Here is an 18,180-nt window from a genome sequence, read left to right on the forward strand (position 1 = left end):
GTTCACAACATGGAAGCCAGCAAGGTAAACTCTAGAAATAAGAAGAGAATGCAAATGTAAAAAAATGGATTAAAAAGCAATTAGTATCAAGCCTATATACATATTCTGTTAATATTGACACAAATTCACTTGCACTAAAGATAAACTGGTCTAACACCAGCAACGAAACAGAGCCAAAGGACTGTATTGTTCTACTAACTGTGCACTAGTAGTTTAATCAGGTAGATTTATACTAGATACTTGAAGATTAATATCAGATTTATGCCAAGATCTCCCGTGTAACTGGGGCTTTTCACTCAATACCAGTTTAACATTCCCTAATGTTTCTACTGTTGCATTTAAACTGCAGAAATGCTTGAAGCTAACATTGCTGTGGCAAGATATAAACTTTGTACCACAGTGGAGTGATGTAATATCGCTTGACTTCCACACAACGTGTCAAAACGAGAGTACTATATATAGAAAAGTGGCCGCAGCACAGAGAGGTGGTGGCTCATTATTGTAGGGTGTTCAGATGTTTCACAAATACACCAATTTTCTTCTTTGATGCCGTCACTGCGTGGAAAAACACTTCTTGCCTCTTCCATCATCCATCACCTTGTGCAGCACATGCATTTACACACACATACATGCATTCTGTGAAGGAGTCTTGTAGTCCCGTAACTAAATGGGGGATTACAATAAACAAAAGAACGCACACCTCATGCTGCACTATCTGCACATACAGTAAATGCATGAACAGGATTATATTCTTCCTCTCCCTGTATTGCTTCGTCTCAGATTTAACTGAAATCTTCTTTCCAAACTTTGTAAATTTGATTCAGCTTAACCTCAATGATAATGGCAAACTGCAGATCTTAAATACACCCTGGAGGAACAATTTTACACATGCTGTACAGTATATCTCAAACACACAACAAAGGCAAGGCTTTGAAGTGTGAAATGTCGGTATGGAAAATATCTAAGCATTTGCTTCTGGGGCTTGAAATTCAGATAGGACTGGAAACGATTCTCTGGTTACAGTACAAAGCGAGGAATGAGAGAATTCTCATCACGACCTTCAGTATAATTAAAAACTCAGAGGAAAAGCACTGGTATTACTCAAATCACATTCAACCATAATTTAACAAGAATCAGGTAATGCGCTGCAAAACAACGATAAAATGTACCACAGAAACAAAAAGACATTTGCAATGTTTTTGCTGCCTTCCTAAAGTCCATCTGGGATCCTGCTACAGATATTTTTATGTTGAGGTGACTTCACTGTAATGTAAAGATGGGGGCCTCTGTAGACCCAGTGACGCTGGAGACCCACACTTAAACAGGCTGCCTTCGGTCTCCACTTACCTGCAAATGCGCAGGCCTTCATTAGGAGCATGAGCAGGAACAAAGGTAAATAGAGAAGAGTAGTGCACAGAGGTCGCAGATCTCTGTTTGAGCACTGCTCTCCCAAATCCCTTACTTCAATATAGGAATGGCTTATGTGAAATGACTAGGAGGCAGCTCCCCCTCCCCCCGCCTCTTCCCCCTCCCCTCTCCACCCCCCACCCACCCGAGTGGCGAAAGTAAATTTCAGGCCTTGACTTGTAATAGCATAAAGAAATGCATTATTATGTAGGCAATGGAACAAATAACCTTCCAGTCGATACTGCAAAGTATGTTCAGCTGAACAGACAATTATAAACCTTCCTGGTAATACCTTCATGCTAGGCACCCATACTCTTCCCACTTCCATCACCGAAACGGAGCAGTTTGGGAAATTGCTCCAAATATAAATCTAAGTCCAGCTGTTCTGTCTGGTTATCACTTTGACATGACTATTTTTATTTCTTTAAATACAATGAGACACCACGGTGTCACACCATTAATACACTGAAGTGCTGCACCACCGAGTGGGGGGCTTATGGCAGGACTCACAACAAACAATGTATTTTACAGCAAACAAAGTTTATTTACTCAGCAAAACAGCGAAGCAAACGAAGTATATTGACAGAGTCGATTTAAAAAGAATCTGCAGCAAACAGAACTCATGACCGAAGCTGCAGCAACTTCTCCCGATAAAATCACAGTGATTTCTCCAGCAAAACGCAGTGAGTGGAGGATAGTTACATAATACAAATTGATTATTTCTCTATCAAAATGCAGTGAGTGGAGGATAGTTACATACAAATTACGTGCGTAAAATCAATGCCAGTCAAAGCAGTGCAGTCTCCAGGCGTGATTGACAGGGGAATTAAGCAATCATCTCCATTCTGGCTGGGAATAGTGGTGTCACTGTATGCAGCCTTTAAAATGATATTTCCTAAAAATAAAAATTGGATTTAGCTTTATTCATCCTAAATGACAACATCTTTTTTTTTTAAAGTTTGCCAATTTAGCACAGCAAACCCTCAATACTTTTAGACCTACTGCACCTACCTCTGCTGCCATGGAAACAGGGTCAAGCTGAAAGAGAAGAGGAAAGCTGAAGCAGATCCAAAATGGTAGGACTGACAGGAATTCAGAAGCACTCCTCTGATTTTTATTTAGAAACCAAATTCTTTTCAGAACAGTTGCCTTTATAGACTGCTAGCAGTTCAAGTACAATAGTACTCCACACCACTGCTAACAAGTCACTCTTGTCATAGGGCACAAACGGTAGAAACTGGGTAAAGTTTCCTCCACTGCGTAAAGTGTCCTCACCATGTTGCTTTGAACAAACAAAACAGTTTTTTGTGTATGTGTGACTGTCAAGTGAAGAGATGTCTAAATGCTGGGTAATGGTACAGGCTTTTTTTTTGCATCAAGCACTCCCAAGTCAGATACAATAGTTTAAATGCCAAGTAAATGGGGGCGAGAATGTTCTTGGGGGGTAGTGAAAAACAGCCAGCCTGATTTTCTCTCCATTGAAGTCAATGGAAAAGAGAATCGAGCAGGGGGTAAAATGGGCTACCGACTTGCTATTGACCGTTTTGCAATACTGTCCAATTTCACCCTCAACGTCACTCTACAAGACCTAAATAATGGGGTCTAAATTCAACAGCACCCAATAACGGGCATGAAATGATTGGCACGCTAAACTCGCACACCCGAAGAGAGAGGCTCGAGGACCGTCATGAATTCGTCCACGAGCCTCATTGGAATAAATCCAGCCCTTCAAATTTCAGCCAGCTCGGACATCAAGTTGGCCCACATTTAGATCCAGGGGGACGAACGGAAGGGGGCAAAAGGGGGCCAACAACGGCCTGCAGTACTAATGTGGAGGCAAGACAAGCATTCCTGCTCCTCTTAGATCCACATTAAGGAAAACTTACCTGCTGGTTTCTTCTGCTGCCTCCAGCAGTCCCTTTAAGGACAACTGGTTAGGTCGCTACATAACCGGAAGAACTCGTCTTAACGAATTTCCTGAAAATGGGCACATGACCCTCATTTCAAAATTGAAATGAAGCATGCGCTTATTTCAGGCGGTCGCAAGGGTCACCTAAAAAGAGGCCCTGACGAATTTAGCGGCAGCCCGAACATACGTGTAAATTGTACCTGAGCCACTGCGCGGCTAAATTCGTCATTGTTGTGCCAGTTCTACACCAGTAAAGCAAGCCCATCGACGTTGAACTGCGGTCCCATTATTTTTAAATCAACCTCTTACCACATCACTCTGGCATCATTCTCTACCCAAGTCATTTTTTGTGACCAGTGTTAGAAACTGCTAATTTTACTGCAGACTCGTGATTCAGCCGTAAATGAGTTATTAGCCCCTACAGCTGTCAAATAAACTGGACTTTCATTCCATCAGCCAAAATCAAACCCAGCTTCCAGAGGTAAAACACTAACACGAGTCCAAGGAACAAAACTGGTTTGAAAGCAGTTACTATGGATATATTCAACACATCTTAATCTGCTGTCAGCTACATTTGCTGTTTTAACAACTGGTTGAGTGGACGGTGATAACAGAAGTGACTTATTTGTTATTTAGTCAGAAGATCAGGGAATTTGTCAACAAATGCTGCAAACTCATTCAGATGGGTTAACAGAAACTGGCTGCCTGTGTCACTAGGCTGTTTTCCCGATTCTATCTGTGGCAGACATTTGGTTAGGTTTATTTTTTGCCCTCACCAGATGTTGGAAAACTGCAGAATTACTTTCTGTTCCTACATTTGCCAATATAAACTGACACAAAATTAGTTTACAAAAACATCAACTAAGTATAAATGGATAAAGATACTGAGGGGCCCTTGCTTTGTGCAGTGGATTCAAACTGTTTCACAAAGAAATCATTATCAAATTGATTTAAATAGGATCAGAAGGATGTTGGAATAATGAAAGCCGGATTGTTTCCTTCAGTAATGTCCCATTGTAACACACTTACTTCATGAAATTCGCACAGTGTACAATCTATTTGTACACGCTTGAACTGGTCACACAAGTTTTATTCCCGCCAATGTTCTAACATGGTTACTAAAGCTGGGTTAAAGTTCCATGGGTGCTGGTCGTACACCGGTAGCTCATCCAAGCAGTCATTCGTCATGCCTAGACAGTGAGAAAGTTGGCAGGCTACTCTTGCCTGAGGTTCCAGCTGGCCCTGGGGCACTGAAACCATCTCAGCAGACATTGGCCTACTTGGGACACACACTGAAAGGGGAGTGAGAACACTGGGTGAGATCAGCTAACTCAGCGCAGGCCGGGGATGAAACCTGGGCCCTTCTGCTCTGTGTGGGGCTCAGTACCCCACCGGGTGAGACTAGGGGCATGATTTTAGGTCGGAGCCGGGAACCCAGTGCATGCGTAGATATTCGCATGGGGAACCTGGAAGCCAAATAAGTGCGTCGCAATCTGTAATCTCAATTCAATTGAAGGTAAGTATTTGTGCTTCCAGGTTTCCCACGCGCCAGGCAGCCAGATTGACAGGCTGGCTGCTTGTAGGGTGGAAAGGAGCCGCGAATCGGAGAAGGGGGAGGGAAGAAGAGATTGGTGGACAACATCGGGTGAGACTTGAAGAAGATTGGGGGGTCCACCATTGGAGGGGTCCACCATCCGGGGGTGGGGGGGAGGAAATGACAGACCACCATCAGGGGGAGGCAGTCCACCACCGGGAGCGCAATGTCCACCATCAGGGGTCGAACATCAGTGGGGGGAGGTCCACCGTCGGAGGGAGGGTCCACCATATCGGCGGGGTGGGGGGGGGAGTTGTCCACCATTGGGTGGGGGTCCACCACGGGGGGTCCTCCATCAGGGGGAGGAGGTCCATCTTCGAGGGAGGGGAGAGGTGTCCAACATCAGGGGGGGTCCACCGTCGGGGGGAGGGTCCACCATCAGGGGGAAGAGGTCCACCGTCGGGGGCAGGGTCCACCGTCGGGTGGGGGGGTCCTGTCGGCTAGGTGAGCTTGTTGGGCTCTTGTTCATCCTGACCCACAAGCAGTGTAATAAAGGCACTCACTTCATGGATCCAGCCCTTCCCACCTGCTTTCACCTGACGTGAATGGGAAGCGATGGGAAACCTAAACAGGTAAGGTTAAATTCGTTTTACATTTCTAAAAAATTAAGTACCTCAACTATCACAATGAGGTACATTGCTCCTTTAAATATCGGCCCGCTGGCTTTAAGTGGGGACAGGACTTCCGGGTTTCTGTTGTGCACACGCATCCTAACGAGCCTGGGTTAAACCCGGAAGTGGGCACGTTGGAGGCGGGATGTGGTCCCGCTGAAGATTTCAACAATTTTTACTACCCACCCGCCCCTAGCCCACCCGTTCTTGGAGGTTAAAATTACCCCCCAGGTGTCAGTGGGGGAGATGAGAGTGCACAGGACAGCAGGAAATGAGACTTATTACAAAGAAAGATTCTAATAAAGAAAATCCTCACAGTAGGTTTGTTAACAATAAATCCTGTATATCTGAGCAATAGTAAACAGTTGAAATATCGAGAGCATTTTATAATTTCATTAAGACATACAAAAAAAACCAAAATTTCCGAATAGCAAGATCTGATGGTTAAGAGAAATGTTAAATATTGAATCAGTGGACAATGGCATCTAAACAATCTCAAAGGTGATTTCAAAAATGGGCACCCACATCCAATTAATGAAATAATGGTCTAAATTGAGATATAAATAAAAATAAAAATTAAATTTAACCAATTTAGGATACTTGAGCAGCACTACCCATGACAACATACATAACTGCAGCGCCTCAAGCTACTTACCCACTGTATTCAGCAAGTGCAAAGCACTGGTGAGTGGGCATTGATTAGTCATTTGAAATGTATTTTGGCTGCACAATTCTGTCTGCAGCTGGAATCTAGGAGGGGTAGATGAAATAAGGGAGGAAATGGTCTCACATGACATTTTATAAATTTAGAACTCATTTCCTCCTTGGATAGAAGAAGAAACATAATTTTGGGGGAAAAAAACCCACAAGGCAACTAAAGCATTTTTTCCATACTTGACTGACTAAGCAGCATGTTGTACATGAGGAGGATTACAATTAGTGCCCCACCTTAACAATACATTAGTACCTGTACTGCATTAACACCACTTCTGATCTCTCTGTCACAGTATATTGTAACTAAAGCACACCACAGCAAATAGATGGGAGGGGGAGGGGAGGAGAGGGTTTAAGGTTTATATTGCTCCACAACATATATATTTCAGAAAATGTGCCAACCTTTTTTATTGCTGTGATAGATACTAAACAAAGTACCACTTAAAACAGGAGTGTCTATGTTTTCTCATCTTCCCTGGCATTCCACAACATTGCACCCCAGGCCCTTTGCCAACTAAATCCTCTTACATGCCTTCAACACCTCCACACTCTCCTTCCTGACCTCCCATCCTCCGCCCTCCAACTTGTGAAAAACTCTGCTGCACATATTCTCTCAACGAACATTGTCCATCCCATGCCTCAAATTTAAAATCCTTGTCTTCATCTTTAAATTCATCCATGGTCTCATCCCTTGCCATTGGGTCTGACCCCCTGGAATTCCCTCCCTGAACCCTCCATCTCCCTCTCCATTAAAAACCACCTCAAAACTCATCTCTTTGACTAAACTTTTAGTCATCCTTCCAAATCTCTCCTTTTTTGGCCATTTTCCATTCACTTGTCTGTGAAGTGCCTTGTGGGTTTTTTACCATTACAAGTGCTACAGGAATGTAAGTTGATGTTAGAGGCATATTATGGAGCCTCGTGGGCTATAAATTATGTTGAAATGATTAATCTGCATACATCTCAAGCTGCAGATACTAACTTGCTGTTCTAATTTAAGATTTGTCAACCAGCAAGGCGCACCCACAAAATTCAACACAGGAGAAACCAGTAAGAGATAAAAGTACAAAAGACCTGAGTTGCCTGGGCCTCACAGACTAGATTGCCAGGAGTCACTAACTGCATATGACCTCTGGACTATAGTGTGGACAAATGATTCCTTATCAATAGGAACAGTCTCTGAGTCTCAATGTTTTTCATTCTTGTTTGTGCATTCTTGTTTGAAAAAAATCATAGTAACTAGGAATCACATCTTAATCCAACTACAGCTTTAGAAGAATGTCCCGCCAGTATGATTACAGTGATGCTCACAGCTCATTCCAAAGAGTACACTAGAAGCTCATGTTTGTTTTTATTTGTACCAGGTGTATGGATCGTTTACCAGTGGCGCATGTGTATATCTGGCCTGCATTACTTTTCCTCACAGCGAGAGCCTATAATCAGACTGTATGACTCTGCTTTAACAGGAAATCACTCATAATCCAGCTTCAACTGCTCAGAGGACCAGTCAGTCATACTAACCACCAGGAAAAAAAATGCAATACATTCTGGATGCTATTCCTATATCTCCCAGTTGATCTCTAGTTGTAGCAGAAAACAAATTTCTGCAAGACTAAATCTAACCAGGGCCTCCTCACACCAGGCACTGATATACTGCCACTCATAAGTGGATCTTATCACACTAGGCCTGCCAGCCTCTGAAATATTAAGTACAACTCCGCCTGAGCACGAGAGGTGAAAATGCCTTGCGATATTATATATATTTACACACACACAGAGCTCATTTTGATCACACTTCTTGTGTCATCCTTCTGTTAGACTTCTGTGACACAACTGTAGGCAAAATTTATTCGAGGAATATTCTTGCAGCTGATTTCTTACATGGGATTCACTTGTGTAAATACTTTAATTTTAGCTGAACTAAAATCCTGTTTCATGGTTTCAATGTTTAATAATAAAATGAATCTTTGACAGTATTTTTATTTAATAGAGTTGCAGAACAATAAGTACTTCTACCTCACCGTCCTCCTCAACGTGCCCACATTACAGAACTCCACAAGCAACTCGCATCAGCTCTTTGTTGCTAGATACAGGTCAAAGCATGGCGTCCTTAAAGAGTAGTCACCCATTCACCTCATCCCCCTCCCCCAGGCCACATTACTCCAAAGTCGGCCTCCTGCCTGCCTTAGCCTCCACCGCTTCCCACTCCTTGCCCAAGCTTTAGGGCTCAATCACTGCTAACCCTGCACCTCCTCTCTCTGCTGGCACTTGCAACTAAAATAACTCTTACTGCACCACTCTCAACCTACTCACCTTTCATAAGCCCGTCCGGACTTATTCCCGCTCTCTCTACACCACCAGTTCCTCTTCAAATAGTGGCAACCTAAACTCCAGCCACTCACCCTTCTCATACTCCTCCCCCATGCCCTGCAGCTCTCAATTCCAGCTCCTGCATGCTCCACCATCACTGCCACCATTTCTCTCGCTTTTTCTCTCTGGTGTCTATCTCTCTATTGTCCCTCTCCCTGCCCACATTCTCTATCCGTCCCTCTAGGTAGTGATGGCCAATTTAATTTTTTCCCCCTGTTTACAGCACCAACCAGCTGGCTCCATTACTCTGCACTTTAATAACGATGTATATTTGTATCCAAGTCCATCCCTCTCTATTCCTTCATTTTTAATTTCCATTCATATCTGGTCCCCTGCATTTATTTGAACTGTAGCCCCATTTATTTCCTTCTTTCCCATCTCACCCTATTTTTTTCTTTCATTCTTCTTCCAGTCACAGCCTTTCTTCTTTTTACAATTTTCCTAGACCCTCACACCACCATCTGCCACAACAAGCTACAGGAAACACCCAACCCATCCAACTCCATCAGCAACACCACATAAACTCTACTGTATTATACAACAATGCATTATATTCCCCATAAATGCCATTCCTAGCATTATAAATCAATGTATTCCTTTGATTCACTAAATTATTAATATTACAAAAATATATGTCTGGAGTGCATTCCTTGTCCATCACACTTCAAATGATACACTCAAATTTCTGCATTACACTTCAGAGTATAAAGAAACAAAGGAGCTTGCAAGGAATGCAAAATGCTGGAGCCAGAATGTGTGCAGCCTCTCAACTGATATCGTTACGAACTCACTCAGTGTTGCTTTGACAGCAAATGACTTTTGCAGCCTTAAAGGGACACAAACCTACACTTTTGCAGAACAATAATAATACATTACATTTTACATTCCCATCCTTAAAAAAGCACTACTTTGACTTATCATAAGCAGCACTACAGATTTGCTCCATTATATGTAGAAAAATGTTGCATCTAGTGTGCACTTTATCGTTCACATTTCAGGCTTCCTACTTCCTGTGTCACACCTCAAACATCACATCATGCTTTCACATGATTGGCTCAAATTCCATATTCATAAGGCAGCACTCAAATCACAAATGGTGAGTTAGGGAACCTGTAAATCAAACGTGAGGAAAGCAGGTGATTAACCTTCCAATCAGCAACTGCTAAGGCCATACTAAATCACAAATCAAGCTCAGTCATCAGCAAAATCCAGCAATAAAAGGAGGAGCAGGGGAACAAAGCAAATTGCTCCAAACATTTACAATTACCTGGATTTGCCTATTTTAAAGCAGGGGCCTTAAAGGCACAGGCCAGATTACCAATTAAACATCATAACCATCCCCCAGAACCAAGACTGCTCATTAGATCTGTCAGTATATATTAAATTTACCATATTGCACTCACTTGCTCTAAATTTCATACTTACTTCCTGTAAGGCTTTCTGTCACACTAGTTCCATCATGTTATTTCCCTCACACCTGTCTATCATGATTAAACTCACCTATACATTTACATACCTCTAGGTCCTCCAGCCTCATACCCAAGATTGTTCTACACAGCACTATTCATCTGAGACCTTACAAAATCAGCCTCTGGCCTGATGTTGTCCAGGTGCTTTCCTCTTCTTTGCCTGATGTGACCCCAAGCCCCACCTGATTATCTCCACTGTCACTCCAGCCCGACCACCCCGAAACTCTATGCCCAGCCTAACCCCCATGCCCGCAACAGAGTTACAACCCAAGTGCCCTGCTCTCTTAAAATGTTCCTCGTTATCTTAAAAGTCCTGAAAGATCTTAACCAACATCTAGCTGGTTCCTGCTAATGGCCGGGCATGTGGCTTTCCTCACTGGTGCAGGCAGAATTCCCAAAAGGTTTTGCCCTTTATATATATATATATATATATATACTCAGCAGTATGCACTGAGTGACAAATTTTACACCTCAGTGCTGGGGAAACCCTTGTCTAGACGTCTGGAGAGTGAAAGGAGTCAGTTTTCCTTCACCCGCTCTCCCCCCACACCACCTCTATGTAGCTGTACCTTCCCACCTCCCCTCTCTTTCCAACAATATCTCCCTCCTCCTATCCTCACCCTGTGTAACCATAACTTCCTCAACTTCCTCCTCTCCTAATATGGGCCACCCATGTCTTTCTCTCTGCTCTCCCACCTTTCCAAGAAAACCCCTCCTGCGCTTTTGTTTTTAGCAACACCTGTAACCGCCCTCCCGTTATCTGCCACCATCATCCCAGTTCTGCCTCACCCAAGACAACACTTCCACTCGCGCCCCCCTACCCCCAGTTCTCCCACACCCCAACTTCACCCTCCCACTCCTAGCAGACCCTTTCCATTACACCCAAACACCAGGACCGCCCACCAAGTGCTCAAACACCCCACAACCAATTCCCTGCTTCTCCCAGACCCTCACTGCTTCCCCCTCCACCACCAAGTGTCCTTCATTCCAGAATACCCTTGGACTCGCAATGAGTGACACCACAGGAGAGCTGCTAGTTTATTTCCTCTATTTAAACAGACGGCACAGAAATGCAGAGGGGGAAACCAGGACATGGTTTTAAGAGACAAAAACCATGTTAAAATACAGTTAAGTGAATACTAATTCTTTTGCAATGCCTATTACATTAATCCTGGAATTTTTCAACGCTTTGGCAAATGCTAGAAATTAGCTGTTTCCAATTCCTGCATTACGTCTTTAGCGCTACAATTTTCTATTAAAGGAACCCATTATTATTGTACTCCCATGCAATATAAATACAACTAGATTAAAGAAATAGTGGCCAGATGCATGTAATTTAGTTTTCCTTTTTTTGTTTGTTAGTGGTCTGCTCCTTATATTTGTGCAGCGATTCAAAATTCAACCACTATTAAAGAGGCGGAGTCTTCAGAAAACACCGTACTGCTTGCGTGTGACACTGATGAAAATGACGAACTCTCCATCCCCCGAGACAAGAATAGCACCTCTTTAACAAAGGAAGCAAAAACTTAAAACCATGATGATGCCGGTGGAATACCACCTCTTTCAGGATCGCTATGAATCTTAGCAACGCACCATAGCAACAAAGTATGCTAGACTCCACCACTGGATTCTGCTGGGTACCACTTCACCTTGGTGGAAGCAAGTGCCCAGACTCAAACCTAGTTATAGAACAGGAATTCTGAGAAACATCAGCATTTTCATCACATTATAGAACTTCTGTTAGATAAATAGTATGCTATATGATGTAGGTGTGGTGCCATAATCACACAACTCAAAGACCCAGTCGAACATTGCACACTGACAATCACTTGCATGTTATGTGGTGTCCCACCTGCAGCATGCGACATTCTCGATATTCCCTGTACTGCTAATCAGTACAATTGATAGCAGGATTTTATTTCACGAAACCACAGATGCGCTCCACTGTTGCTGCGTAACTTCACACTGGCACTCAGATTCAGTGAGAAGTGCTCAGTGAGCTGTACTGGAGAAATCTATACCTGAGGTTCAAAGCGAGGAGGAGTGTTAGAATTCAAAATGAGATCTCTATGCACGCTGCTGTGACTAGCTTGTCAGCTCCACTGTCTGTATTGGACTGTAAAGTTGTTTGAAGATCTGGAACGGAAATAGCTGCATTTCTTTATAAAACACAAAGTGAAATCTGTCTTTAACCATATGTACAGACATCAAACAGTGCAAATGATTAGTTTCCAACTGAAAGGGTCACCCACCTCATTGAGAGATTTAGGGTGACGGAGATCAGTGGTCCTACTGGATTACCAGAAATATAACAATAATTATATTAGTGACAATTTTCAATCAAAATTCCCTTTGAGAATTGAAGGTTAAAGAATATATTCATGTTATTAAATCAACATCAACATAAGTCTGCCAGATGCCTGTATGCAGTTTCCATAAACATCCATAAGGGGGCACTTTAATCTACAACTCATCTCTAGTTACACTGCATCAGCCTCTACAATGACAGCCGTCTGGTATATATCAAGCTGTGCTGTGTCAAAGAATGGATCTGCTCTGTGTCAAGGACTAATCTTTTTAATTAAGAATGCAACATTAAATAATAGTTATTAATACATACATACAAAGAAAACAAGTATTATAACTGGTGGGAAAGTAGAAGTGATTATGTTTCCCCCAATTAAACCTTCAAACCAGCCTGCAGCAGGATGATGTCAGAACATTTTGACACATCACCGTGTGCAGTATGCTCTGCTCCATGAGTCAAATTCCAATCTGAATACATGACAGCCACAACATTTTCCTTCTGTTATAATGTGCTCTATGACCATTTAGCGCCTGCTGGTGTGGCACTAAACTAACTTGTGCTTCACACAGCTGTAGACACAGGGACAACTTCCAGGAGTGACCAAGACTACATTGTGTCAACCACCTGTGGTGACATTCATCAGTTCTTAACGAGACCGCACTGCCACTTAGTATCTATGTCAGCCGACACCCCTTCCTACCTGTCCTGTCCCCCCACACCCTCTGCACTGGATTGACTCCAGGGTTTAAATTGTGATGTATTAAGGATCTTCCAATGACAGAACATGAGAAGAGCAAAATACATATGGAGTTCCTTTACCAATAATACACACATTAAAAACCTTAATAAACAGTAAAATCTAAGTTCTTTGAGAAGCTCACTGCAGTGTTTTAAGACCAGTACCAGTGGGAACGAAAAAAATGCAGACACGAAATGAGATTTAACCAAATCAGAACGAAAAGATTAGAAAAAAAATTGAAATCCTTAAGTCTGTTCCAAGAATACTGTATCATATGCATCTTTCTCCAGTTTTACTTTATACTTTAAATTTACAGAAATGGAGCAAACGAACATTCTACAACAAAATGTCTGAATTTTGAAAGCTTAATGAACCCTATGCACCGATGGAATCCAAAACTTTTCATCATCTATTCCCATATTGCACAAAAGTAAATTATAAATTTAGAAACTTTGCTGGGAAACTGGATATTAATTTTACATAACTTTAGATGTTTGTGCAGCATAGACCATTGAATAAATGTGCCTCATTTGTGGTAACTGAGATAATTTCTTATTCCACTTAATCCCATTAACTATCTCAGTTAATGCTCTAGAAACAGTATATTTTTACAGTTTGTTTCAGTGTTAATCTAAACTTCTATTTCTGTGACACACTGTCATGGTAAATATAAATATATTTGATAACTGGCAGCGTGAGAAGGAGCTGTTACCAACCAACAACAGTAAGGCCTCATGTCAGTACCAGATTACTTTATATACCCTTGAAATATATAGAGCTCCAAAAATTAAAGCAATTCTTAAATGAAATATATGAACAGGACTATATTCTTCCCTAATTTCTAACTTCAATCCTTCCTAACAGGATCAATGTATACAGAATAGAGCAATGAATGGCAGACAAGCATTAATTGTCTTCAAATTCAAACAACTCCAGTTACTTTGCGGCCAGTTAGACCTCACCAATGGATGCTCCTAACCAGCGGTGTAAGATGATAGCTGCAGTTATACTATTGCTTGCATTATGAGCAGAGCGGGATGAGCTTTTCAAAGCAGTTTCCTCAAGTACAGCTGCAGTGCCAGATTGACAGTTATGCAGCAGGTGCAAAAGATCAGGCTGCTGCAACACAAAATATGCAATATAAGCTGAACATTACTCATGTGGGAGTGTGTCCTATTGTTGCAAAATATCAGTTAAATCATCATTGAGCGCTAATTACATGAACTTCATGCATCAGCAAATTAGTCTGAAGCAAATACTTAGGGATCTGGATTGGCAGCATTCCATGACGTCAAACCTCATTTACCCGTTAGAGAAACTAAATATAAACCTAATTTTAATTCGGGGCAAGAATCGGGCGGGCAGGGGGCGGGGAAAGCAGGAAGATTCCATGACGTCGCCAGCGTGATGACCAGGCGATTTTAACTCCCGATCCTCATTTCAATATGATTGATGGGCTGCCCACCCGATCGGGTTGGAAATCGGGCAACCCCGCCCTATTTATGTATGCAATTTCCGGCAGGACTCCCAAGGCCTATTTAAAGCAGGAATACAACTCTTAAAGTGAGGTTGCATTGCCTGATGACAGATATCGTTCACATACTGCTGCAAGGAGGGGAATCTGAGAAATGTTGATGGGCTGCCCCCAGGGTTTCTGATGCTTCCCTGGAGGTTCTCCTGGAGAAGGTCAGGGCAAAGAGGGAGGTACAGATCCCCAACACCCGTAGGAGTATCCCAAGTGTCACTATCCAGCAGGGCTGGACAGAGGTGGCCGACAGGGTCAGTCCAGCAACATCACCCCCTGGACCTGGCTTCCGTGTAGGAAAAGGTTCAATAACCTCACAAGAGGAGCACAGGTGAGTACCTCTCTTCATCTCTCCAGCTCACTCAACAACACCTGACAGCACTCCTTTCACCCTCTCACACCACTGTCACCAATTCCATCCCCTCTGTCGCATCCTTCAACACAAAATCACAAGGACACACTGCAACACCTCTCTTTCTCATTCCAAGCACACTCACTTCTTCCTTTCCTCTCTTCACATCACACACTAACAGCATTCTCTTCTCACAGTCTAGCACTTGCACAACCAGCAACTCCTCCCAGGATTGCTTCCTCACTGTACATTCACCACTTCCCCATCCTCATTCCATCTTGCTTATTCTCCAGCTCTCAGCACATGCTTCATCAATGACCTTCCCTCCATCATAAGGTCAGAAATGGGGATGTTCGCTGATGACTGCACAGTGTTCAGTTCCGTTCGCAACCCCTTAAATAATGAAGCAGTCCGAGCCCGCATGCAGCAAGACCTGGACAACATCCAGGCTTGGGCTCATAAGTGGCAAGTAACATTCGTGCCAGATAAGTGCCAGGCAATGACCATCTCCAACAAGAGAGAGTCTAACCACCTCCCCTTGACATTCAACGGCATTACCATCGCCAAATCTCCCACCATCAACATCCTGGGGGTCACCATTGACCAGAAACTTAACTGGACCAGCCATATAAATACTGTGGCTACGAGAGCAGGTCAGAGGCTGGGTATTCTGCGGCGAGTGACTCACCGCCTGACTCCACAAAGCCTTTCCACCATCTACAAGGCACAAGTCAGGAGTGTGATGGAATACTCTCCACTTGCTTGGATGAGTGCAGCTCCAACAACACTCAAGAAGCTCGACACCATCCAAGATAAAGCAGCCCACTTGATTGGCACCCCATCCACCACCCTAAACATTCACTCCCTTCACCACCAGCGCACTGTGGCTGCAGTGTGTACCATCCACAGGATGCACTGCAGCAACTCACCAAGGCTTCTTCGACAGCACCTCCCAAACCCACGACCTCTACCACCTAGAACGGCAAGAGCAGCAGGCACATGGGAACATCACCACCTGCACGTTCCCCTCCAAGTCACACACCATCCCGACTTGGAAATATATCGCCGTTCCATCATCGTTGCTGGGTCAAAATCCTGGAACTCCCTTCCTAACAGCACTGTGGGAGAACCGTCACCACACGGACTGCAGCGGTTCAAGAAGGTGGCTCACCACCACCTTCTCAAGGGCAATTAGGGATGGGCAATAAATGCCGGTCTCGCCAGCGACGCCCACATCCCATGAACGAATAAAAAAAAATATGCACAAGCCCTACACATCTCCACTTAACTTTTCAACAGCCAGTCACTAACTCTCACCCTTTGTTTCTGCAGGACGTAAGATCCAGGGAGGAGCACCCAACATTATTGCCCTCACCCAAATGGGGCCGGAAAATCTGGAGATTAGTGGCCTGGGCAAAGCCATGAGCTTCGGGGAAGGTGAGGCAGGTGGCTTATCTGAGCAGGGTGTCTGCATATTACTTGTAACCCTTCATTCACCTCAGCAAATATTCAGCAACTTCACAACTTTAAACTGGATCTGAAGACTGTTATCAGCTAATGTCCAGCTTCTCAGTGACATCGTAACTCTTGTCCCGTTTCTCTTTCTCTAGGTTTTCCTCAGCAGCAAAAGCCATCTCTGGGAAGGAGTCACATGCTCCATACCTTGCACAAACTTGCATGGTCCTTTTTCTGTGATCGGACACTACCTGGACATTAATGGAGTGGTAGCCTTTCCTATTTACGAATGCTGCTGGCTGGTGTTCTGGTGCCTTGATGGCAACATTGTTTGCAGTCAATGCTGCAAATCCCCTAGGGTCTCTTGTGTGGACTGTTGGAGGGAGTCTCAATCCAAGGTGTTCTCATGCACCTCTTAGTGGCCAAAATGGCAACCCTGGAGCCCCAGCATCAAGCTTTCGAACTGCTATTTGAGCAGGATAATGATACATGGTTTGGAGGGGAAGAGAAGGGAACCTAAAGGTGAGAAAAGTACAGTCCCTTTTTTAATAACAGAATGGCCATTAGAAGGATACAAAAATAAGTTAATAACCCAGAAATCAATCTAAATTATTCCAATTGAGAACTTACCCAAAATTCTGCCCTGCACAGTGGCAAATATTTCAGAAGCTTTAATCCACTCAAAATCTTAGTCGTCACTGACAGAAGTTCTCAAAACTTCCTTTGCCGCATTATCAAAATATTGCTAATTGCCTAACAAACTCATTGCCTGTGCTCAGTTGCTATGGTATTAGGAAAATATTTGACTGTGAAAATCTTCACATTCAGCACTTTCATCATTTTTGGCAGATACCAGTAAAAGGAAACACTAATTATTACAGTAATTAAATTAATAATGTACAGTGTGTAGTTTTAAAATGCCCATCATGGGGAAACAATATAAAATGTGACAAAAATAGTTTGCATTTGATGATAAAACCACTGGGTTAGTACAAATAACAAAATCCAAATAGGAAGAATCATTTCCAGAAATAAACTAGTTACAAAAGTATGCACCAGACTTTAGTAAAACAAAGTTCCCACTAGCATTTCAAACCTATTTGGATTTAATTAATACCATCACTTCATTCTAAATTGGATCCTCCATTGGGAGCTATTTAAATTTAACCTAGTTAAATCATGAAAGATACAGGGGTATAAATTCGTCGGTACCCGGTTTCGGGGGTGAAGATGGCAATACGGCCACAACGTGCAACCGAACCAGGTGGCCCTAGGCCGGCCCGAAATTGGGCAAGCTGCCAGCTCGTGCCTGCCTCCACTGCAGCTTTCCCATTTAACAAAATGAATATATAAAGTTAAATCCTGGGGGAGGGGGTGTTGTGGCAACGATGGGGGTGGGGGGGGGTGCAATCAGGATACTGTGGGGGAGGGGGAGCATTCTGCTCCTCCCAGCTCCACAGCAATTTTTTTTTTTAAATAAAAAAATCACTCACCCTTTGTTGGCGGTGGCCCAGCGACTGCTTAAAAACCCTAAGCGGGGCAGGCCAGGCTCTACAACATCAAATTTAGCAGTGGCGTTAGGCCCCTTATAAGAACGAGGGGTTTAATGCCTGTTTCAGGTGGCCGCCAGGGAAAAATCGTCCAACCCAGGCGTCCTGGGTGCGTCTTTCAGGTGAACTTTGGGTGCGGGATGTTGGTCCCCGAAATAGGCCCTCAACCATGCCTGT

At 43.4% G+C, this 18,180-nt stretch overlaps 1 protein-coding gene across 7 annotated transcripts in view; it reads right to left on the reverse strand.

The window, feature by feature from the left end:
• Positions 1–18,180, reverse strand: part of ctbp2a (C-terminal binding protein 2a) — a 245,497-nt gene that overhangs the window by 148,085 nt on the left and 79,232 nt on the right. The window contains exon 1 of one of the 7 annotated variants that reach the window (XM_068002336.1): positions 2,168–2,289. The exons of the other annotated variants lie outside the window; for them this stretch is intronic. The gene's annotated coding sequence lies outside the window, so the exon portion shown is untranslated. Of the gene's footprint in view, positions 1–2,167; positions 2,290–18,180 lie in introns of those variants that run through there. 7 annotated transcript variants of the gene reach the window in all.

This window comes from Heptranchias perlo, chromosome 21 (genome assembly GCF_035084215.1).
Source record: "Heptranchias perlo isolate sHepPer1 chromosome 21, sHepPer1.hap1, whole genome shotgun sequence".
In the NCBI taxonomy this organism is placed as follows: Eukaryota; Metazoa; Chordata; class Chondrichthyes; order Hexanchiformes; family Hexanchidae; genus Heptranchias; species Heptranchias perlo.